This window comes from Balaenoptera physalus (genome assembly GCF_965194825.1).
Source record: "Balaenoptera physalus genome assembly, chromosome: 8".
NCBI classification, from domain to species: domain Eukaryota; kingdom Metazoa; phylum Chordata; class Mammalia; order Artiodactyla; family Balaenopteridae; genus Balaenoptera; species Balaenoptera physalus.
The window spans coordinates 61,510,016-61,535,932 of NC_138887.1; the positions used below are offsets into that span (position 1 = coordinate 61,510,016).

The 25,917-nt window shown below is 38.8% G+C and overlaps 1 protein-coding gene across 6 annotated transcripts in view; it reads right to left on the minus strand.

Annotated features, from left to right (window-relative positions):
- The window catches only part of NXPH1 (neurexophilin 1), a 418,279-nt gene that overhangs the window by 297,356 nt on the left and 95,006 nt on the right, over window positions 1-25,917 (minus strand). For 2 of the 6 annotated variants that reach the window (XM_082472106.1, XM_082472104.1), the window contains exon 2: window positions 8,238-8,354. The exons of the other annotated variants lie outside the window; for them this stretch is intronic. The gene's annotated coding sequence lies outside the window, so the exon portion shown is untranslated. The remainder of the gene's footprint in view (window positions 1-8,237; window positions 8,355-25,917) is intronic. 6 annotated transcript variants of the gene reach the window in all.

A 25,917-nucleotide genomic window follows, 5' to 3' on the forward strand; every position in this document is an offset into this window, starting at 1 on the left:
GGGCTCCATTAGAGATCTGAATGAAGAATTACTAACAACTATCCCAACATTATTGAATCCTTCAAGGTTAGCAACAAAAGTCTGGTAATCTTATTTGCCTTACTTTTGGTCATGGGCTCTAAGAAAAAAAAAAAAAAAAAAACTAAGAAGGAAAATTTACATGGCCACATACGATGCTATGAAGGAAATACATTCTCTGATGAGATGGACCAACTCCTTATGGCAGTCAAGGAGTTCACTCGGCATCCCAAGTGCCTGCCCAAGAGACCCTCAATCTGTAGCTTATATCCTAAAATCATCATCTGTCCCAAAACTTGAAGTTACATTGAGATCGTCTAAGGAGTTGTATATAAAACCGAAGTGCTAATTTTTAATTTTTAAAATTATCTTTGACAAAGAAATATAAAATTGGAATAATTTAACTTAAACTTAACTGTATATTATTTTTCTCATTTTATATCATGATAAATTGTGAATCTGCAATGTAGAAATATTGGATTTTAGCTTCTACAATTCAAAATAAGATGAACTATATTAGATGTGTGTTAATTTTGTGAAACTGATATTCTATTTGACTATACTATTATTTTATCTTTAGACTATGTATCTTTATACTTTAAATCTCAAGTTTACTATTTCTACCTTGTATCTTAAGTTTCAGAATTAATTAATGAGAAAGAACCTTTCCAAATATTGCAGAAGAATTCGACAAATAAGCTGATTGAAACACTAGGTATATGCTTTCTTTTATCATTTTCAAAAAGAGAATAGAAATGTAATAATGATTAACCCTGTGTACTATTTTCTCTTTTGCCAAATCTTAATTGACTTCCAGAAAGTGGATATCTTTCAATGAAAATGGACAAAAACACCCTCAATGAAATGATTATGAAATGGATTTTCCTGTTGAAGAGTCAAGATGAAACACGAAGATCAGCTTATGCAGCAGACATTTTTCATTCTTTTTTACAACATGAGCAAGTGGAGGATGAAGGAACAGCCTTCACCTTTCATCATATGCTCTGCTATGCTCCAAGATTTACCGTGACCCTTTAAATTAAAAAAAAAAAAAAAAAGCTGCACAAAATAAGGAAAGGAAACTGTCAGTCATTGGAGAGATGACTATCAAGTAGTATTTTCATGTGGATGGTTTACAGTGAGCTGATGACTGTTAAGCAAACTAAGACCATGACTTTAAGGATCAACAAAATTTGAAAATGGGAGCATCCAAACAAAGGAATGTTGTTTCTATAGTGTAGTTGGTTTTGAAAAGTTAATGCCCAGTGAGCACTGCATAAACTCTATTTCACTCATGACAAAACTGAACTTGGATTTTTAGTGAGCTAAGCCACAGTCAGAGGAGAAAGAAAGCTGATCATTTGCATCAGTCTTTAATGTAAAATTTCACACTCCTCTTGGTTCTGACAATGGTGGGATTTGCAAAGGGCTCTAATTGTGGTCAATTATTACAGTCCTCTAGCGCCACCTAGTGTTTTCCACATATTGCTGTAGTGCCTATTAAACCAAACTAAAATTTCTTACAAAGGAATCCTCACACCCCAAATAAAAGGAAACAGGAAGACTTCATAGCTTGATTTTGAAATCTTATAGTCAAGGTATTTTCATTCTTTTATTTTAGTACTTTAAAATTGCTGAAGGGCTCTTGTCATTTTTGTTGAATTCAAAGTCTTTTACACCTTTAGGGTTCATTCCCATTGATAAACGCCTAGCCTAATCACCATTGCTTCCTAGCAAACCAATGCAGTTATAAGATTGACGTTGTTTTTGATAAAGGTAAGCCACTTAATAATTGATTCATTTTAGCGTTTCAGAGTGGAAGATCTACACATATAAGTGCTGTGTTTACAGAAAGAGCCAACGAAACATGAAAAAAGGGTGACCGTTGAATACCCAATTTTCATGAAATGAATTTTTAAAAATTGGTTGAGAACACTCTCAGGTTCTTGTTATTATAAATAGTGGCCACAAAAGAAGGTTAAGGTGGGTGACAACTACGCTCCCACAACCTCATTACCAAATTATAATGAAACCATGTCTCAGATCAAATTATGCCACACATACAGACATTTGTTAAATAGTCATTAGCAAGCAAATCCAAAACTATTCATATAGTCTATTCTGTAAGTTTAACAAAGTCCCAGATCTCTTCTTTTTAGTGCTCAAAAAACTGCCTTGTGTGAAAGATTCACTAGAAGCTGGTGTGGCAACATCCTTGAGGCAGAATTGTGTTGTATTATGATCAGCATCAGGTAACCAGAAATCATCCTAAACCAACAGCTGGACAGAAGACCACTTAGAGGTAAAGTTTTAAGCACTATCCTTATGGATTAAAGCTACAGATCTCTAATTTTATGTCATGATAATTACTGAAAATAATTTTGTCATATAGAGGAAAGGTGATGTTTAAGAATTGATCCACTCCAAGTGTCAAATATGTTACGTATATCGCAGAATAACTCCAACTAAGGAAAAAAAAAATCTTGTTCTAGTTGAACATACGTGGGAATGAGATGGTGTCTACATGTGCCTTGAGAAAATATCCTATTATTCTTGTTCTGGTTTTCTCTTTCTCAAATCTCTTTATCAAAGTAATCCAACAACCAGAAAAATGTCCTTGCTTCTAGATAAGAAATGCTAGGATTGAGTCAGATAAAAAGTATTGTCTAAGGAAATAGAATTGCAGTCTGGATCTTTCAAATCCAGATGCACACCAGGCTAATAAACTAGCTTAGTCAGCACATGGAAAAGCCAACATTTCTGTGCAACTCTGGTCAGGTAACAAAGGAGGAAGGAGAAAGCTCATCATTTCGGCCTGAATGGCCTTTTTTTCCCATTTTCAGTCAAGTCCATGAATGGAGAAGAATCTAAGTTCCCTGTAAAACTGCTTTAATTTCTTCATTTACAAAATATAAATGGGAGCAGAAATGTGACAAAGGCATTTGATGCTCAAGGAGAGATGGGATATCACCGTGTACTCAGCTTTTAAATAAGTATTTCAAAAGGGACATTTATTTTGTACCAAAGAAAAGTTATAATGTTTTATAAAACTAATACCTTTATGTTTTGAAAAATGATGAATAAATATATCATTTCGTGTCAGTACAATAGGAGATACATCCAGGCTAACTTTAAAGATGCCATAAGGTTCACATGTGCCCACATATCTCCCCACTCACTCAGTGAAGTGCCATCTTCCTTTCTTGCTGAACCTCGAATTCTCACTTTATAGCCAGTGCTCTGATTTAGATAACCCCAAAGAAATCAGTTCTCAATATTAAATCCTAGAGGCAGAGGTAGTAAACACCCTAACAATGTATGCAAAATATTGTGAGTGTGTATATATGTCCCTTTTTTTTTTTTAGAAACTGTGCTTCAGAACTTTAATTATGTTCATGAGTGTCCCTACTCTGACTCAGAAGAACTAATGAGCACTGCCCACAGTTTTTATCTAGCCCCTCAATTATCTTAGTATTATGGATTCGTCTGTTAGAGTCACACAGCTCTCCTGACAGGACACAGAGAATCCACGAGGAAGTTAGAATTTTTGCAGGTAAATGCTGCCTTACATGACCCAGGACTAAAGTATCAGGTTCTGTGATTAGAATCTATGTTTGGCGGAGCCTGGGCTCTGGGGTAAAGTAGATCTGGGGCCACAGTCCTGCTTTGTCCCTCACTCTGTGTGACTGTGTCTGAGCCACCATCATCTGCTGCCTGCATCCACGTAGTCACCTACTGACTGCTTCTGCTCTTGCCCTTCCTCAGTCTGTCCTCAGCGCAGCAGCCAGAACAATCGTTTACATTATGGTCCCATCATCTAGCTCCTCTGCCCCAATCTTCTCTTGACTACCACATCGGCCAGCAGGGGAGCCGGAGAAGTTATATGGCCCCACTGCATGCAGGCCCTGTACCACCTCCGCTTCCGTTCTCATCTCCTACCACTCTCCTCCTCCCTTGGGTTCTCTTCTCCAGCCGCTGTTCCTCAAGCCTAGGAACACTCTCTCCCACCTCAGGGTCTTTGCAGTTCCCTCTGGCCGATCGTCCCTCTCCTACATACCCTCTCTGTCTACTCCCTCAGTGCCCCTGGGTCTTTACTCCCATGTCACCATTTCCAAGAGTTCCTCTCTCATCCTAAATTCCATCTCACACACACACACACACACCCCACTGTTGCACTTGCCGTCTCCCTTTCCCAGCTTTATTGTTTTCCACTGCATCTATCACATCTGACATATAATTCTTTAGTTTATTTTTTTCTCTCTCCTTTGATGCCTAAGCACCATCCCCCGTACTCTCAATCTCCTTAGAATATGGGTGAGCAAACTTTTTCTATAAAAGCCCAGATAGTAAATATTACTGGCTTTGCGGGTCATGTGTGTCTCTGTCACAACTTCTCAACTCTGCTATTATAGGGGAAAGGAGCCATTGGCAATATGTTAACAAAGAGTGGGGCTGTGTTCCAATAAAACTTTATTCACAAAAACAGGTGGCAGGTGCTGGATTTGGCCCATGGCTGCTCTAGAATAATAAACTCCATTAGGCAGAGACTTAATCTGCTTTATTCACTGTTTTATCCCCATCACTTTGAAGAGGGTCTGGTACAAAGTAGTTCTTCAATAAATTCATTTGTAAATGAATTAATGTCCTTAACCAAGGTACCAGTTTCTCATCGGTAACATGAGGTGACAATATCAGCTTTGGGGGTTATCAAAAACAAACAGTTTGTGAAAGTATGTCACACAACTAGCAGACTAGGTACATAGTAGTGGTTAAAATTATTCTGAACTCCATACCCCAAGAAGAATATGAAAAAAATTGGAAGACAAACAGGATTTAGAGGAAAACCAAAACTGTATATTTGAGAAAATATTGAAGGGAGAGAGGGCATTTTGTTTGGAGCAAATTCAGAGGAAGCATGGTCATTGCCTTCCTAAATTTGAAGATTATTTTGAGCAAGAGAGATTCTCTATATACTCTGTGGCACCAAAACAGGCAGAACTAGGATCACTGGGTAAATACTGCGTGGAAATGGATGTCTACTTATTGAAGGCATGCACTTTCTAATCACCCCTGGAGGGGCAGAAGCCACATTCATTTTCTTTACTGATGTACCTTAATGCCCTAGCAGGAGGTCTTAAGGTGCACAACCAGTCCTAATTGAATGGATGATTGGGAATGAAGAGTGAATAATCTAATCTTCAGAGCTGACCAAAGGTGGAACAGGCTCCCTCAATTTGTGGTTTGGAAGGTTCAAGAAGGAACTTATCAATCACTTGCTAGGGTACAGCAAAGGTGACATTTTACATACAACTATGGTACCTTCGTCACAACTAAAGAACTAACGTCAGTGCATTACTATGAACTACACACACTTTGTTCAAATTTCACTGGCTTTTCCACTAGTGTCCTTTTTCTGTTCCACGATCCCATAAAATATACTAGATAACGTTTAGTTGTCGTGTCTCCATAGGCGCCTCTTGACTGTAACAGTTTCTCAGACTTCCCTTGTTTTTAATGAACTTGACGATTTTGAGGTATATTGAAAATTGTCCTTCTATTTGAATTTGTTTATTTTCTTCAGGATTAGACTGGGGTTACAGGTTTGGGAGATAAAGAACACAAAAGTAGTGTCATTTTGAATCACATTATACTAAGGGTACATTTACTAGCATGACTTATGACTGTTGATGTGAACATTGATCACTTGCCAGAGGCAGTGTTGGTCAGATTTCTCCACTGTAAAGTTATTCTTTTTCCCGCTTTCCATAATCTACTTTTTGAAAGCAAGTTACTATAGAGCTCATGCTGGGTGGGTGGAAGGAACTGAGCTCCACCTCCTGGAGGAAGTCCTTTTTGTTGTTGTTTGTTTGTTTGTTTTAACATCTTTATTGGAGTATAATTGCTTTACAATGGTGTGTCAGTTTCTACTTATCTACATAAATTACCTGGAGTTCTGTAAGGAAGATTTGTCTTTTCTCCCGATTCGTTTACTTGTTTATCAATCATTTATATCAGTATGGACTCAAAAATATTCATTTTATTGCTCACATCCTTCCAGCTTTGGCCACTGGCAACTCTTTTAGGTTGCCTCCAGCGTCTCTTAGACATGCTCCTATCTTTTTGTTTTTTGAGCATTTCTTAACTTCTGGCACTACAAGACACCCCAGGCTCATCTTGTGTTTTCCCTGCCCCAACCCTAGAATCAGCCATTTTTCCAGGGAGCCCTAGTTCCTTTTATTAGAAAATAGTATTAGAAACCAAGATCTATGCTCTGAGTATGCTTGTTGGTACTGGAGTGTCACTGCTTCTAGGCCCTCTCAGCAGACAGAGCTAGAAAAGTACATGTATGTATACTCACCTATGTAATATGGGTTATAAAAATCTATAATTATTTCTGTATCTATCCATCTTTATCTATATTAAGTTAAACAGTTTCATAATGATGATTCTGTTTTTAATCCAGTATCTCGTGGTACATCTACCCCCTCTTGCCCCCTTCTTGCTTATCTGTAACCTCCCTCTCCAACTTGGAGAAATCTGGCTCCCATCACCCACCATCCATTTATTCATTTGTTCAAGACTCCAGTATACAGGCATAGCAGTTTCTGAACTGTTAACCCAGCTATGCTTTTTTATATTAGGCACTTTACATATATGTTATTATATCTTGTCTTCATGGCAACCCATTATATAGATAAGGTGTCTGAAATTAGAGCTTTTAAATTACTTGCCCAAGGTCACACATCTACCAAGTCTGGAGCTGGAATCTGAACCCAAGTCTGCTTGTTTAGAAAGCCAATGATCTTGCTGTTTTACATATTGCTTTCCAATATTATTTTTAAAAAGAGGAAACTAATTTGTAATACACAGTTTGAAAATAAACAAATATATTGAGCTTTTGTTATAAAAGATATTCAGGTTTATTATAAAAATCTGAAAAAGTTATTTATACAGTTATACTATATGTACAATTTGGTACACTGCTTTTTCTTAAATAACATATGTGCATTTCTACACCTAGTGAATACTTTGTAAAGATAATTTTTTTTCATTGTGCAATTACACTGTTTTATTTAGTATTTTAAAATTAGGTGTTATTTGCTTCATTGTTAAAGGTACATGCTTGGAGAAAACGAAAAAGATAATAATGAGTATTTTGGCCAAATTTACCCACAGTAGCCTGACTCAATCAACCAGTCAGTTGAATCTGTAAAGATAATTTTTAATGACTACTTAATGTTCCATCTAATCAGTAGACTATAATGAGCTCAACCATGTCTCTGTTGTTGGAATGTAGATAGTTCCACATTCTTTACCAACATAAACAGTGCTGAAACTCATTTTATGTCGCCAAGAGATAGCATTACTGGACCAAGGTGTTTGAGGTTTTCAACACACTTTGCCAAATTGCTATCACAGGAAATTATACTAATTTAATTCTCCCCAAATTATCAGAGTGGTTGTTTCACTGACACATTTTAATATGATCGTTTAAGAGCAATCTCTATGCTACTAATGGCCATTAGAATTGAGTCTTGCTTCTATCATGATCAACTACAATCTAATTTACTCAACCTCCTACCTCCAGGTATTAAGTGATTCTAACAAGAGTTAAGCTCTCTGTATAGGATTCTGATTAAACAGTGAAAAAGTGCATGTGTCACTTGAAATGTAAAATATTGTTCTTATTACTAAATCTTCTGATATTTATTAATATCTCTGCCCCTAAGGCTTAATCTTGATTTGCTTCTGACCCTAAGGCTTAATCTTGATTTGCTTACCACCCCTTAATTAAGAACTCTTGGTAACATCAGTTAACTAAATCAACTACTATTTATATCTATAGTTGCTGGGCTATCATGCTCTGACCGTGGCCCTAAGCTTATCATGAGGAGATTCAGAATCTATGCGCAAACCAAGAGTTATTTATAGATTCAATAAATAGTATGTCTCCTATGAAGAGAGACCACTATTTTTCCAGTGTATGTATATATTGTTGTGCAAAACAAATTTATTTCAAAGCATTGTTGAATTCATAACAGCTTTTGTCATCAAATGTTTTCTCAGCAGATCCTAAAAACACAACTGCTCTTATGGGGATTTTAGAGATTGGAAGACATTAAAAATGTTTCTTCATATTCAAAAATGTTGGAAACCACTTAAGTGGGTGTCAGAGCACATGTGTAAATCTGGTGGAGATAGGAAAGGCAGGTACTGACTGAATGTCATTCAAATGGTCCTTCTTTAGCTTATGTTCTACGTTGGGTACAAATTTAATTATTCCTTTCTGAGAAGCTCAAGTACTGTCTTCTTTCAATGAGGAATGTTGCAATAGTCTAAAAAAAGAATGACAACAGCACCACATTCAGAGCCAAAATTTTCCTTAAGCCCAAAGTATCTGGTGTGAATGCAAGCACAGCCCAAATCTTCCCTCAGTCACTGCACGTGGGTACTCAGTCTTGGCCACTGATCTCAGACGTTTTCAACTTAGATCAGGGGCTGTGTAGTCGGTGAAGTGTCAAGAAGAATTACAGGGAAACTGAGCTATCATCAGTTGATGGGGTGTTTTTCTGGGATTCCTTTGTTACTATTTATTTATTTATTTATTTTTTGATTTATTTATCTTTGACTGCGTTGGGTCTTTGTTGCTGCACGTGGGCTTTCTCTGGTTGCGGCGAGCAGGGGCTACTCTTCGTTGAGGTGCGCGGGCTTCTCATTGTGGTGGCTTCTCTTGTTGTGGAGCACGGGCTCTAGGCGTGCGGGCTTCAGTAGTTGTGGCACGTGGGCTCAGTCGTTGTGGCTCGCAGGCTCTAGAGCGCAGGCTCAGTAGTTGTGGCGCACGGGCTTAGTTACTCCGCGGCATGTGGGATCTTCCTGGACCAGGGCTCGAACCCATGTCCCCTGCATTAGCAGGCGCATTCTTAACCACTGTGCCACCGGGGAAGCCTGTTACCATTTAAATATCCTAAAAGACTGAGTGACCATACTAAGGCAGGCACCAGGCAAGAAAAAGAAGGCTGACTTTTATAAAGAGAGATGGAAGTGCTGTTACTCAACTCTGCCTGGAAGACTACAAAACCTTACAGCTTGTTTTATAGGGAGGAGCAGTGAAGCAGGAAATTGCTAATGCAACAAATCTGAAGAAGCCAGAAAACGTGAGAATACCAAGCAAGAATGCTGAGATTTTAATACCTACCCAAGGCCCCTGCAACAGAGACTAAAGGGTTCAGAAGTAAACATTCAAGAAGTGAAATACCACTTAGCTGATTATAGATTTGAGCTTGATTAGCTCTAAAGAATCTTAAGAACAAAAGAATGGGGTTAATCTATATATTTAGTTAACAGGCATCAATTTTCCTCACCAGCTTCGATTTGCCATTACTCTTATTTCTAATAAAGCATGTTAACTATCACATATAACATAGGTTGTAAGCATATATTCACAGTTTTAGCATTTTGTAGAACTTATTTCTCAGGTATTTAGGCTGTACAACACACAGTATATCTTTAAGCTTTATAAAAACCTAATGTTCAACACACAAGAATTTCCAGAGGATATGTGAATATAGATAGCATTAAGGGAACCCATTTCCAGATCCTCAACTTTCACATATACTCTTTCTTAAAATGTATTTGCTTAGCTATCGCTCAGACCTTGGTTTCTAGATACCATTTACCAATAAAAGGAACTAGGGCTCCTTAGAGAAATGACTGATTCTAGGGACAGGGCATGGAAAATACAAGATAAGCCTGGAATGTCTTGTAGTGCCTGAAAATAAGAAAGTGGAAAGAAAGAAGGAAAGAAAGAAAAAGAGAGAGAGGGGGAGGGGGGAAGGAAGGAAGGAAGGAAAGAAGGAAGGAAGGGAGGGAGGAAGGAAGGAAAAGATGGGAGAGTTGGAGGGAGGGAAGATAGAAGCATGTCAAACGTACACAACGCTAAAGAGTTCCCAATGTCCAAAGCTGGAAGAAATTGAGCAACAAAATAAATATCGGTTTATAACCCAAAGAATAAAATAAGCATCAGTGAATCTGTAGTGATATAAACAAATGAATGAATAAATCAGTAAATGGAGAGGAGGCTATTTTCCTTATATATTTGCTTGCCCAAGAGTGAAGCCAAGAAAGAATGAGTGAAACAGAAAATCACCATTAGAATGCCACCATAATAACTCCTGCAGATAAGATACACTGACAAATGCTAAAATTAGGAGGCAAAACTTTAATGTTAAACAGGATAGTTGAATAGCCTCTCCCAAAATATTTATTAATTACTGTGAGGGTTTTAACATTTATCCATATTCTCTGCTACTCCTCCCTCCAAGAGGTGGAGTTTCATTCCTCTCCCCTTGAGGGTGGGCTGGACTTAGTGACTCTCCTCTATCAAATAGAAGATGGAAAGGGAGAAACCATAAATTTATGGTGGAGAAACCCAGCATACACCACTTACCCAAGTGATCAACGTTAATAGCACCATGATAAGTCATGTTGATGTCACGTACCCCTGACCTGATACAATGAAAGCACTTCACCTCTGGGGTGTTCTTCTTAAAAATGCATAACCCCAGTCTACTCATGAGAAAACATCAGACAGACTCAAATGAATATACTTCATACAAAATACCTGAAAAGTACTCTTCAAAAGTGTCAAGGTCATGAAAGACAAGGAAAGACCAAGATACAGTCACAGATTGAAGAGTTTAAGAAGACACAAGAACTACAGTTGACCCTTGAACAATGCAGGTTTGAACTGCAAAGATCCATCCATACACAGGTATTTCTCAATAGTAAGTACTACAGTACCAAACAGCCCACAGCTGGTTGAATCCAAGGTTTTGGAGGAACCGGGGATATGGAGGGTCGACTAAATTATAGGCAGATTAACTCCCCCCCCCCACAAACACACGTGTTGTTCAAGGGTCAACTGTAAATGCAACATATTATCCTGAGACAGAAAAAAAGACATTAGTGGGAAAACTGGTGAAATATGTTTGAATCTGTGAAGTCTGAACCAATGTTAATTTCTTAGTTTTGATAAATATACTATGGTTGTGTGAGATGTTGACATTATCAGAAGCTGGGTAAAGGGTATGTGGAACCTCTCTGGACTATTTTTGCTACTCTTTATAATCTAAAATTATTTCAAAATAAGAATTTTTGAAAACTGATCTGCTTGAGAATGCTTCTCCTTCTGATGGTTTTCATGGTCTTTCTTCCCCTTTCACAATGACCTGTCTCCCACTTGACAAAAAAAAAAAAAAAAAAAAAATCAAAAAACACTTCTTCCCCCTACTTAATTCTTGCTGTAGTAAACTGCCCCAGGGTGTAAAACCACCCGCAAAGCAAACCAGGGAACAAATTTGAAATGCCTCTGAGGGTAAGTCCTTTGGGAGGGAAGCAAAGAGATCAGAAAGTAGGAAGAAGGACTAATAATGGGAGCTAAACCTCTCCTCTCTCCTTTTCTCTCTTTTCTCTCTATTCTGTTTCTCTGTGCCTCTGTGTCTCTCTCCGTCTCTGTCTCTGTCTCTCTCCCTCTCCCTCGTGCTTATCTCATTACTCCTATAAACTTACCAACCTAAAAATTTTAATTCAAAACTAAGACAGTTATCACAGGGATATGTTCACACGTTGATTTGAATTTTTTTAAAAAGACAGTCTAATATTTTTCTGGCAGAAAATAACTTTGATTTGGCTGAAAGTTTCAACAGCAAGGACTGACTTTGCTAATTAAATTATATGTTGGACATTTGAATCAACTCGAATGGGCTATATTTGAGACTCCAAAGTTCTGAGGCAAATATATTGAAAGCATGTTCAATATGCCAGAAAATATGTGTTTTGCAACCATTTAAACTTGATTTTAAAGTTTTATACACCCATTTTTAGATGTGAGGTTGTAAACAGTTTTTAAAATTTTTTTTGGCGGGAGGGCAGGGGGTGGAGAATGCAAGCAAAACTTCTGAAGACCAATATAGTAGAAAGGGGGGGAAAAATCACTGTGCCTACTTAACTAATTGAAGTGGCGTTCTTATGAGCACCACTCATAAGTGTTTGGTCTGTGGGAGCCGTGGGGAATGCTGAGATACAGGCAGATATGGAACAAGACAGAACAAGTGCCTGAACTACAGAGACTCAGAGGGAAGGGGCCAGGTGTTTATCTACTCTAGTTTTTAACCCATTTGGGGTCTCATATCCTTTTGAGAATTCGATTAAAGTTATGAACTTCCCCCACAGAATCACACATGTAACAGCGTACTCTCTAAATTTGGGGTGCAATTTGAGGAGATTCAGGAAATGCCCAGAGGACCCAGTTAGGAAGCCTTGGTATAGAGAAATGGATAAAAATGTCTATCCACATGTGTGAGCATCTCAAAGAATTTCTGCACACACTATAAATCTCAGTCCATGTGACATCAGCGTAATGACCTGAGAATGAGGCCATGCTCATGACTGGGTATGTCAATGAGGTATAGCATTTCTACAGTGGCCACTCTGCCTTCCTCCTCCTTCTACACCATCTCTCTCAACCATTATCCCCCTAAGCCTGCCTTCTTCCCTCTGGCCACTTCCCACCCCCTACCCAAGTTCTGAAAAATTAGTGTGAATTGAAGTTTGGCCAAATCACTTAATCTGAGAGCCTGCTTTAAGAATGAGAGCCAATGATAGTCTATAAGTTGCCTGCACAAAGTTTTAAAAGTATCCCCCTTTGGGCATGAATTTTAAAAGGTCCCCTCAAGGAAGATGTAGGCCCTCATTTAGGTCTTGGCATAGATGACACTTTTGGACAAGGAAGAGATTACCCCTTCTTCTGGTCAGATGGAACCCTGCAACAGGGCCCAAGTTTTGATGAATAGGGTGAGCTATACTCCAATAAAAAAATTTTTTTCTTTAAATAGCGTGAGCTAAATTTTAGACCCTCAACCATTCCTCAGCTGCACTTTTGAGCAGTGCACAAACTGCACAACCGTAAGTGACAGTTTGTTTATATTATTATAAACACTGCACAACTATTCTGACCTGGTGAAAGTGCCAATTGTTCTGTCTGTTTCTAGAATGTAGAGTCAAAATTGTCAACAGGAGCCCAGCCTCTGCTAGTGTGATTATTACATCTTCCAATTTGGAGATAATCTGCCCTGAGAATCAGTCCCTGGATCCTCTTTGGGGTCCATTTCCACCTCAAAGGGGTTCAGACAAGGACACAGCTAAACCTGTGAATTCCTCCATAGATATAGGTTACTGGCCTGTAAGGAACCCCAAGACTCAAGCAGATCACCTAAGCCTTGGATTGATTTTTCCCTCTTCCCCTGTTTAATACTCACTAGCACAGTTCCAGGGTGGCCAGACAAACCCTCAAAACAGTCTAGAGTCTGGACTAGCAAACTGATGACAAGATTTTGGATATGGATAATTCTTCTAGTCTAATGATTCTCAAAGTATTACCCATCAACTGGTTATCAAAGTCTTTTGAAAACTTCCAGTGATATTAGATTTTTCAAATTGTGATAAAACATACATAACGTAAAATTTACCATCTTAACCATTTTTAAGTTTTTACTATTCTTTTTTTATGTATCTTTATTGGAGTATAACTGCTTTACAATGTTGTGTGAGTTTCTGCTGTACAACAAAGCGAATCAGCTATATGTATACATATATCCCCATATTCCCTCCCTCTTGAGCCTCCCTCCACCCTCCCTATCCCACCCCTCTAGGTCGTCACAAAGCATCGAGCTGATCTCCCCATGCCTATGCAGCAGCTTCCCACTAGCCATCCATTTTACATTTGGTAGTGTGTATATGTCCATGCCACTCTCTCACTTTGCCCCAGCTTACCCTTCCCCCATTGTGTCCTCAAGTCCGCCCGTTCTCTACGTCTGCGTCTTTATTCCTGCCCTGCCACTAAGTTCATCAGTACCGTTTTTTTAGATGCCATGAATGTGCGTTAGCATACGGTATTTGTTTTTCTCTTTCTGACTTACTTCACTCTGTATGACAGACTCTAGGTCCATCCACCGCACTACAAATAACTCAATTTCGTTTCTTTTTATGGCTGAGTTATATTCCATTGTACATATGTGCCACATCTTCTTTATCCATTCAACTGTCAATAGACACTTAGGTTGCTTCCATGTCCTGGCTATTGTAAATAGTGTTGCAGTGAACACTGTGGTACATGTATCCATGTATCTTTAATTTTTTTTTAATTTATTTTATTTATATTTGTCTGCGTTGGGTCTTCACTGCTGCATGCAGGCTTTCTCTAGTTGCAGTGAGCACGGGCTACTCTTCATTGCAGTGCACGGGCTTCTCATTGCAGTGGCTTTTCTTGTTGCGGAGCATGGACTCTAGGCACTCGGGCTTCAGTAGTTGTGGCACGTGGGCTCAGTAGTTGTGGCTCGCAGGCTCTAGAGCACAGGCTCAGTAGTTGTGGCACACGGGCTTAGTTGCTCTGCAGCATGTAGGATCTTCCCGGACCAGGGTTCAAACCCGTGTCCCCTGCATCAGCAGGCGGATTCTTAACCACTGCAAAACCAGGGAAGCACTACATGTATCTTTTTGAATTATGGTTTTCTTGGGGTGTATGCCCAGTAGTGGGGTTGCTGGTACCATCTTAATCATTTTTAGGTATAGAGTTCAGTAGTTATATAAATTCACATTGTTGGACAACCAATCTCCAGAAATCTTTTCATCTTTCAAAACTGAAACTCTATACTCATTAAACAATTCTCCATTCTCCCCTCCCCTGGCAACCACCCTCCCACTTTCTGTGTCTATGAGTTTTACTACTCTAGGTATCTCATATAAGTGTGATCATACAGTATTTGTCATATGAGTGGCTTGTTTCACTTAGTTCATCCATGTTGAAGCATATATCAGCATTTCCTTCCTTTTGTTTTTTTTTTAATTTTTGAATTTTATTTTATTTTTTAAACAGCAGGTCCTTATTAGTCATCAATTTTATACACATCAGTGTATACATGTCAATCCCAATCGCCCAATTCATCACACCACCACCCAACCCCCCCGCCGCTTTCCCCCACTGCTGTCCATACGTTTGTTCTCTACATCTGTGTCTCAATTTCTGCCCTGAAAACCAGTTCATCTGTACCATTTTTCTACGTTCCACATATATGCGTTAATATATGATATTTGTTTTTCTCTTTCTGACTAACTTCACTCTGTATGACAGTCTCTAGATCCATCCACGTCTCTACAAATGACCCAATTTCATTCATTTTTATGGCTGAGTAATATTCCATTGTATATATGTACCACATCTTCTTGATCCATTCATCTGTCAATGGGCATTTAGGTTGCTTCCATGACCTGGCTATTGTAAATAGTGCTGCAATGAACACTGGGGTGTATGTGTCTTTTTCAATTATGGTTTTCTCTGGGTATATGCCCAGTAGTGGGATTGCTGGGTCATATGGTAATTCTATTTTTAGTTTTTTAAGGAACCTCCATACTGTTCTCCATAGTGGCTGTATCAATTTACATTCCCACCAACAGTGCAAGAGGGTTCCCTTTTCTCCACACCCTCTCCAGCATTTCTTGTTTGTAGATTTTCTGATGATGCCCATTCTAACTGGTGTGAGGTGATACCTCATTGTAGTTTTGATTTGCATTTCTCTAATAATTAGTGATGTTGAGCAGCTTTTCATGTGCTTCTTGGCCATCTGTATGTCTTCTTTGGAGAAATGTCTATTTAGCTCTTCTGGCCATTTTTGGATTGGGTTGTTTCTTTAATATTGAGCTGCATGAGCTCTTTATATACTTTGGAGATTAATCCTTTGTCCGTTGATTCGTTTGCAAATATTGTCTCCCTTTCTGAGGGTTGTCTTTTCATCTTGTTTATGGTTTCCTTTGCTATGCAAAAGCTTTGAAGTTTCATTAGGTCCCGTTTGTTTATTTTTGGTTTTATTTCCATTACTCTAGGAGGTGGATCAAAAAAAGATCTTGCTGTGATTTATGTCAAAGAGTGTTCTTCCTATGTTTTCCTCTAAGAGTTTTATAGTGTCCAGTCTTACATTTAGGTCTCGAATCCATTTTGAGTTTATTTTTGTGTATGGTGTTAGGGAGTGTTCTAATTTCATTCTTTTACATGTAGCTGTCCAGTTTTCCCAGCACCACTTACTGAAGAGACTGTCTTTTCTCCATTGTATATCCTTGTCTCCTTTGTCATAGATTAGTTGACCATAGGTGCGTGGGTTTATCTTATTCCATGGATCTATGTTTCTGTTTTTCTGCCAGTACTATATTGTCTTGATTATTGTAGCTTTGTAGTATAGTCTGAAGTCAGGGAGTCTGATTCCTCCAGCTCCGTTTTTTTCCCTCAAGACTGCTTTGGCTATTCAGGGTCTCTTGTGTCTCCATACAAATTTTAAGACTTTTTGTTCTAGTTCTGTAAAAAATGCCATTGGTAATTTGATAGGGATTGCATTGAATCTGTAGATTGCTTTGGGTAGTATAGTCATTTTCACAATATTGATTCTTCCAACCCAAGAACATGGTATATCTCTCCATCTGTTGGTATCATCTTTAATTTCTTTCATCAGTGTCTTATAGTTTTCTGCATACAGGTCTTTTGTCTCCCTAGGTAGGTTTATTCCTAGGTATTTTATTCTTTTTGTTGCAATGGTAAATGGGAGTTTTTCCTTAAATTCCCTTTCAGATTTTTCAACATTAGTGTATAGGAATTCAAGAGATTTCTGTGCATTAATTTCGTATCCTGCAACTTTACCAAATTCATTTATTAGCTCTAGTAGTTTTCTGGTGGCATCTTTAGGATTCTCTATGTATAGTATCATGTCATCTGCAAAAAGTGACAGTTTTACTTCTTCTTTTCCAATTTGTATTCCTTTTATTTCTTTTTCTTCTCTGATTGCCACGGCTAGGACTTCCAAAACTGTGTTGAATAATAGTGCTGAGAGTGGACATCCTTGTCTTGTTCCTGATCTTAGAGGAAATGGTTTCAGTTTTTCACCATTGAGAATGATGTTTGCTGTGGGTTTTTCGTATATGGCCTTTATTATGTTGAGGTAGGTTCCCTCTATACCCACTTTCTGGAGAGCTTTTATCATAAATGGGTGTTGAATTTTGTCAAAAGCTTCTTCTGCATCTATTGACATGATCATATGGTTTTTATTCTTCAGTTTGTTAAAATGGTGTATCACATTGATTGATTTACGTATATTGAAGAATCCTTGCATCCCTGGGATAAATCCCACTGGATCATGGTGTATGATCCTTTTAATGTGTTGTTGGATTCTGTTTGCTAGTATTTTGTTCACGATTTTTGCATGTATGTTCATCAGTAATATTGGTCTATAATTTTCTTTTTTGTGTGATATCTTTTTCTGGTTTTGGAATCAGGGTGATGGTGGCTTTGTAGAATGAATTTGGGAGTGTTACTCCCTCTGCAACTTTTTGGAAGAGTTTGAGAAGGATAGGTGTTAGCTCTTCTCTAAATGTTTGATAGAATTCACCTGTGAAGCCATCTGGTCCTGGACTTCTGTTTGTTGGAAGATTTTTAATCACAGTTTCAATTTCATTACTTGTGATTGGTCTGTTCATATTTTCTGTTTCTTCCTGGTTCAGTCTTGGAAGGTTATACCTTTCTAAGAATTTGTCCATTTCTTCCAGGTTGTCCATTTTATTGGCATAGAGTTGCTTGTAGTAGTCTCTTAGGATGCTTTGTATTTCTGCGGTGTCTGTTGTAACTTCTCCTTTTTCATTTCTAATTTTATTGAATTCAGTCCTCTCCCTCTTTTTCTTGATGAGTCGGGCTAATGGTTTATCAAATTTGTTTATCTTCTCAAAGAACCAGCTTTTAGTTTTATTGATCTTTGCTATCGTTTTCTTTGTTTCTATTTCACTTATTTCTGCTTTGATCTTTATGATTTCCTTCCTTCTGCTAACTTCGGGTTTTGTTTGTTCTTCTTTCTCTAGTTCCTTTAGGTGTAAGGTTAGATTCTTTATTTGAAATTTTTCTTGTTTCTTGAGGTAGGCTTGTATAGCTATAAACTTCCCTCTTAGAACTGCTTTTGCTGCATCCCATAGGTTTTGGATCGTCCCGTTTTCATTGTCATTTCTCTCTAGGTATTTTTTGATTTCCTCTTTGATTTCTTCAGTGATCTCTTGGTTATTTAGTAACGTATTGTTTAGCCTCCATGTGTTTTGTGTTTTTTACGTTTTTTTCCCTGTAATTCATTTCTAATCTCATAGCGTTGTGGTCAGAAAAGATGCTGGATATAATTTCAATTTTCTTAAATTTACTGTGGCTTGATTTGTGACCCAAGATGTGATCTATCCTGGAGAATGTTCCATGAGCACTTGAGAAGAAAGTGTAATCTGCTGTTTTTGGATGGAATGTCCTATAAATATCAATTAAATCTATCTGATCTATTGTGTCATTTAAAGCTTCTGTTTCCTTATTTATTTTCATTTTGGACGATCTGTCCATTGGTGTAAGTGAGGTGTTAAAGTCCCCCACTATTATTGTGTTACTGTCGATTTCCTCTTTTATAGCTGTTAGCAGTTGCCTTATGTATTGAGGTGCTCCTATGGTGGGTGCATATATATTTATAATTGTTGTATCTTCTTCTTGGATTGATCCCTTGATCATTATGTAGTGTCCTTCCTTGTCTCTTATAACATTCTTTATTTTAAAGTCTATTTTATCTGATATGAGTATTGCTACTCCAGCTTTCTTTTGATTTCCATTTGCATGGAATATCTTTTTCCATCCCCTCACTTTCAGTCTGTAGGTGTCCCTAGGTCTGAAGTGGGTCTCTTGTAGACAGCATATATATGGGTCTTGTTTTTGTATCCATTCAGCAAGCCTGTGTCTTTTGGTTAGAGTATTTAATCCATTCACGTTTAAGGTAATTATTGAGATGTATGTTCCTATGACCATTTTCTTAATTGTTTTGGAGGTGTTTTTGTAGGTTCTTTCCTTCTCTTGTGTTTCCCACTTAGAGAAGTTCCTTTAGCATTTGTTGTAGAGCTGGTTTGGTGGTGCTGAATTCTCTTAGCTTTTGCTTGTCTGTAAAGATTTTGATTTCTCCATCAAATCTGAATGAGATTATTGCCGGGTAGAGTAATCTTGGTTGTAGGTTCTTCCCTTTCATCACTTTAAGTATATCATGACACTCCCTTCTGGCTTGTAGAGTTTCTCCTGAGAAATCAGCTGTTAACCTATGGGAGATCCCTTGTATGTTATTTGTCGTTTTTCCCTTGTTGCTTTCAATAATTTTTCTTTGTCTCTATTTTTGCCAGTTTGATTACCATGTGTCTTGGCGTGTTTCTCCTTGGACTTATTCTGTATGGGACTCTCTGCGCTTCCTGGACTTGGGTGGCTATTTCCTTTCCCATGTTAGGGAAGTTTTCAACTATAATCTCTTCAAATATTTTCTCGGGTCCTTTCTCTCTCTCTTCTCCTTCTGGGACCCCTATAATGCGAATGTTGTTGCATTTAATGTTGTCCCAGAGGTCTCTTAGGCTGTCTTCAGCTCTTTTCATTCTTTTTTCTTTATTCTGTTCCACAGCAGTGAATTCCACCATTCTGTCTTCCAGGTCACTTACCCGTTCTTCTGCCTCAGTTATTCTGTTATTGATTCCTTCTAGTGTAGTTTTCATTTCAGTTATTGTATTGTTCATCTCTGTTTGTTTATTCTTTAATTCTTCTAGGTCTTTGTTAAACATTTCTTGCATCTTCTTGATCTTTGCCTCCATTGTTTTTCCAAGGTCCTGGATCATCTTCACTATCATTATTCTGAATTCTTTTTCTGGAAGGTTGCCTATCTCCACTTCATTTAGTTGTTTTTCTGGGGTTTTATCTTGTTCCTTCATCTGATACATAGCTCTCTGCCTTTTCATCTTGTCTATCTTTCTGTGAATGTGGTTTTTGTTCCACAGGCTGCAGGATTGTAGTTCTTGCTTCTGCTGTCTGCCCTGTGGTGGATGAGAGCTCCTTCCTTTTTAAGTCTAAATAACCTTCCATTATATGTACATACCACATCTTGTTTGTCCACTCGTCCACTGATGAACACTGAGTTACTTCCACCTTTTGGCTATTGTGAATAATGCTGCTATAAACATGGATATACAAATATCTCTTCAAGACCCTGCTTTCAATTCTTCCGGGTATATGCCCAGAAGTGGAATTGCTGGACCGTATGGTAATTCTGTTTACAGTTTATTAAGGAATCATCATACTGTGCTTCCACAGCAGCTGCACCACTTTACATTATCACCAACAGTGCACAAGTATTCCAATTTCTCCACATACTTGACAATGCTTGTTTTCTGGTTTTGTGGTTTTGGGTTTTAATAGTAGCCATCCTAAGGGATGTGAGGTTTTATTTTTGTACCATCAAACTGCAAAAATTCATTGTGCATGAGACTGGAAGTTCCCTCACTTGGGTCAACCACAAATCTCCTGTGTTTTAGCCTCTTTACAAAATTGGGATATTCCTTCTCCTTCTCATCTTACAGAATAAAAGCAAACATGGTTGCTCCATCCTCATGAGAGGAATGATACATACAACTGAGATTACTTCTAAAGAAATGGCAAGATATTCCTAGGAGTGCAGAGGAATAAGAGGAAAACAAGGAGAACAATGTAAAGGAATTAGAAGTTCATGGGAAACTGAGCAGGAGCTATGAAAAATCAGACAGAGAAACTCACGGTGTGTGAAGCTCACACCTGCCTTAAGGTGAGTAGCCAATAGCAAAAAGCAAAACACCCTGGAGAAAAGAAGTTCACTCCTGCTGTTCCTTGATTATGGCATGCCTGCTCCAGCCTGAGAGCCCTTGCACAGCAGTTACCTCTGATGCAAAGTTCTTCCTCCCATTATCTGTGTAGATAACTTCCTCCTCTCCCTTAAGTCTTTAATCGACTGTCATCTTCTCTTTAAACCAACTTCAATCATCCTATTTATATTTGTAACCCCCTTCAACCCCTGGTATGCTTGGTTCCCTCTTACCCACTTTTAACTTTCATTTCTCTCAAAGCTTTTATCAACTTCCAGCACACTTTGTGATTTACTTATCACATAGTGATTTACTGTTTATTGCCTCTTCCCTTCCCTAGAATGTAAGCTTCACAAGGGCAGGAATCTTTGTCTGTTTTATTCATTGATGTACCTTAAAATCGTAGAATAATGCTTAGCCCATAGTAAGTGTTCAATGAATATTTGTTGAATAAAAGGAGAGGAGAAATATGTGAAAAGGAGGGAGAAACAAAAAAAATAGAGTAATATGTTCCTGGTGCTTCAATAATGACGCCCAAAGCTCCTAAAGTGAAAAAAAAAAAAAAGGGAGAAATGTGGCTTTATTAAGCATATGTGCTAAAATTGCTCAGGATGTCACAGTCTGAGCTACCCCTGAAAGCAAGGTCTTGAGCACAGTCTATGGCCCAGGGAGCAGCAGTGAGGGACCAATGAGAGTGAAACAGAGAAACAGGAAAGAACAATACAAAGATGCATTACTGAGTTTGTCACTGCTGTAGGTGACTCATGCTTGATCCTCCTGTGACCTTTTGAGGAGCCTTAGGAAATGTCAGAACTGCCCACCCCAGAGACACAAGAGAGACTGATGCACCTTATCCATTAGCTTCTGTCTCCAGTGGTCAAGGATAACTCCACCTCCAGAGCTTGGGTGGAGGTCAAGCTCTTGGCACTAGAGGCAGGAAGCATGATATATGCAGCCCGTGAGGTGAGGTACCACCAGATGACCCCTGTGAGAAGCTTCCTGAACAACGCACAGAGCTAGTCACTGAAGCCTGGATAAGAGTAAAGAGGATGTAAAGTGGTTCAGAGGAGTGTCTTATACAGGTGCCCAGCACACACTTGAGTCACTCTTCCTGACCACATTCTGAATCTTTCCTTAGCTCAACACCTCCCAAATATTTAATGCTTCAATATCTTACATTGGTCCTACCTTGAAACCTACCTCAAGGAAGAGAATGAAAAGGAGATTGAGATGTGTATGGTTTCCAAAGGAGAAAGAAGGTATGGGGAGGGTCAATCAGAAGATAATTTGCCAGTGGGCTAGGAACACCCTAAAGAAGGCAGCACCTGACCCCAAAATGAACTAAAATGACTGTCACCTTAAATGCTCTAAGAGACTCAATCCAGAGATCAATGAGTATGACAGATACTTTATGAACAAGTCTTTAAATATTTCTGGAGGGCTGGCAATATGGCAACCCTCACTAATGCCAGTGAGGCCAGAAGCAGACTGAGAGAACTTGGCGTTGGGCGGAGCTGTGGCAGGAGAGGGCTGTGGCAAACCACGTGCTCCTGACTCTCACTACGGAGTGGGGAGAAATCACTGTGCATGTTTTGGGCCAATAATAACTCCTCATTGATTGCCATTTAGGGTCAGAGATTAGCCCTTTCAGTCAGTGGCGGGGCCCATTGTACAGGGTGTAGGAATGCAAAGATCCTGAAGGGAAACATCCATTTACTCATTCAAAGTCCAACAAGAACAAGGGAGCAGAGGAAGAAATCGAGGCAGAAGGAGTAAGTGGTTGAGACTTGGAGAAATCTGGCAGGTCAAGGCCAATGGAGATGAGAGATTTGGCTCCTCGGAAGGGTTTAGTTAAAAAAATAAAGAAGGGTGAAAGGAGGTGGGATGTAAGAAACAAATGGGATTTTTAACTAGTAGAACTAAAAATAGTAGAGAAGAAATGGATGAAGTAAATCAAACTAACATAGACAGTGAGAAGCATGCATGTGCACACATGCAGAGCAGAAACCATAGACACACTTGCTGCCCTCAAGCCTTGCCTACCCAGGTGTTAGTCCTTGCAGGAAGCCCTGCCCAGTGCACCCAGGCTGAGCTGGCATCTCTCCTGTGTGTTTCCCCCATCATAGCCCTCCTCATGTGGCATGCAATTGACTATTTACTTGTCTGTGTCCCGCCTCAGAGTGTTAATTGCTTGAAAGCAGGGACTTTGGCTCTTCTTTGTATCAGTGCCTAATTCAAAGGAGATTCTCAGAGATTCTCAGAGAATGAATCAACTATTCTTCCCATGAAATGGAGGTATGAAAACAAGTCCAGAAAAGTCAAACACAGAGTGAAATCGTTGGGGTTACAGATGAAACAAAACATACAAAAATATGAAATTCTTATTTTAAAAAAATACAGATTCTTTGCTTTCATACCAAGAGATTCTGACTCAAACTTCCTGGCTATCTCTCCAATTACAGTTCCAGATTTAGAAAGAAACAGCTCTTCCAGGAAATTCTTGCCATCAAGCATTTTCTTCAAATTCTGAGTAAACACTACTATTATTTTCAGCTTTCAATCAAGAGTAAGAGAAGAATGAAGATGGTTCAGACACACAAAGATTTCTTGGTGACTTCAGTGATTCTGACACAGTAGTGGGTTTGACAGGAACCAAATGAATGTGCACTTCTACAAGCCCTCCTAGAACTTTCAATACAGGTGATCCATGGGCCACACTGTGGAAAAGCTACTGGGTAAACTGCAGACAGCAAACCCTATCCTGACCAATGCTCTTACAGTGATAATGATGTCCAAGGGCACATAAGTATCATCAAGAATTTTCATCAGTAAGCGTGTTCTCCTGAGGCAGGAGAGGCCAGTAAACACTGTGATCACATGCAGGGCTGTCTGTGTTCATGCCCAAGAGGCAGAGAAGAGAAAGCAGGCACATCCCTGAGGCACTGCTGAAACAAATGGACATGATAGGCTGGAAACAGTGCTTGAGAGTTCCTCACAATGCGAAGTGTGTTTAAGTTCTTCGGAGAAAAGTTTAATAGTCAACAGCAACAAAAAAATCAAATATGTCTAATAAGGAACTTGTATTCATTTTCTTGGAAACACTGAGGAGCTGTCTGTCCTAAGATGGGAGGGACCGGAGGGTGGAGATGCACTGGAGAAAAGGAGAACATAATGAACAAGCAGAAGCAAAACAGAACAAGACTGTGGAGATGCACTGGAGAAAAGGAGAACATAATGAACAAGCAGAAGCAAAACAGAACAAGACTCCAGAGGGGAGCCAGTGCTTTTGGCCTGGAGAGTTTCACTGATGGATTTTATAAAGGCCCCTGACAGTTAAGTAAACCTTGCACGTAGGTTTAAGAGCAATGCCCAAGTCTACCATACAAGGATGAACAAAGACTGAGTAAAACAGAGTTATGAAAAAGTCTAGAAATGAAAAGCCTTCCTGCTACTGAGTCCAGCCGGCATCTCCACCCATTGCTGTGTCTTCCATGACATTGTACACAGAGCATATTTTATAAATAAACATATTTATATATTGAAGCATTTAACTTTTATTTTCAATGTTTAGACTTACATAAAAGTCACAATAATAGTACCGAAAGGCACGATATACCCTTCACCCAGCTTCCCCTAATGTTATCATCTTATATAAGCACAGTGCAATTCTCAAACCCAGGAATGAACATCGATATTATATTATTAGCTAATCTAGTGACCTTATTCAAATCTCACCAGTGTTCCTACTAATAGCCTTTTTCTGGTCCAGGACCCACTTGAGGACCACACTTTGTGTTTAATTGTTCTGTCTCTTTACTCTCCTCTAGCCTGGGACAGTACCTGAGTCTTTGTCTTTTTTAGAACCTTGACACTTTAGAGGGCCACTTCTCTTGTAGAATATCTGGTTGGGTTTGACATTCTCTCATAATCAGACTGAGGTTATGTATTTTGGGCAGGAATACCACAGAAATGAGACTATCCATTTCTCACCGATGTATTCTTAAGGGATTTGAGAAGAAAGCAGAGAAATCAAAACAGGAATGAGGGAAATGTTAAGGTTTTTTTTAAAAGATAAAAAGGTGATGTTTTCAAGAAAGAATAATAGACTGCTGACAGAAAGTAAACGTCTTAGGTCAGTGGGAGTAAGGACACAGTGAAACAGGATCACTCAAACATTGCCGGAGTGAGAATAAATTGGTACAAAAATTTTAAAAAGCATTTTGACAGATATATCACATATCCTAAAATATTTATAAAACCTTTGACACCAAAACTTTACTTCTGAAACTCTATGCTAGGAAATAAGTGGAAACTTTGCTATTTATCAGTGCCATTTAAAATAGAAAGAAAATCAAAGAAAAATAACTGAACATCATTATAGTAAACAATTGGGATTTTTTGCTACACAGCACCTGAACATCCTTCTGATTTAGTAAGGGGAGATCCCAAGAGACAAAGAATTTAGGGCCCTGATTCCCACTATGGAAGACAATCAAGGCATGTAACAGCAACACAGGCTCGACCAATCATATACTTACACCTGGAGTTTTGAATACTGAGGGAGGGATGCAAACAACCAGAGGCAGTCAGAAATCAGCAACAATTGAGGATGTTTATCCTGTAAATTACTGAATCACAACATCATTTGAATTAATATGTTCACCATGTGTCATATGTAAAAATTAGGACAGTCATTGGGAAGTAATTGGACTTTGAGAACTATCCTGAGGATGTATGATGCTATGGACTGAATTGTGTCCCTCTAAAAGTGCTATGTTGAAGCTCCCCAATGTGAAGGTATTTGGAGACGGGGTCTTTGGGTGGTAATGAAGTTTAGATGAAGCCATGAGGGTGGGGCCCTCATCATGATATTAGTGCCCTCAGAGAGCAATCTCTCTTTCTCTCTCCTTCTCACTCTCTCTCCCCCATGTGTGGACACAGTGAGAAGGCAGCTGTCTATAATCCAGGAAGAGAGCCCTCACCTGGGAACTGTATTAGCTGCCACCACCTTGATTTGGATTTCCAAGCCTCCAGAACTGTGAAAAATAAATTCCTGTGATTTAAGCCACTCAGTTGATGGTATTTTGTTGTGTCAGCCCAAGCTGAGTAAAACATATGGGAAGATTTGGAGAACTTTATTTACTT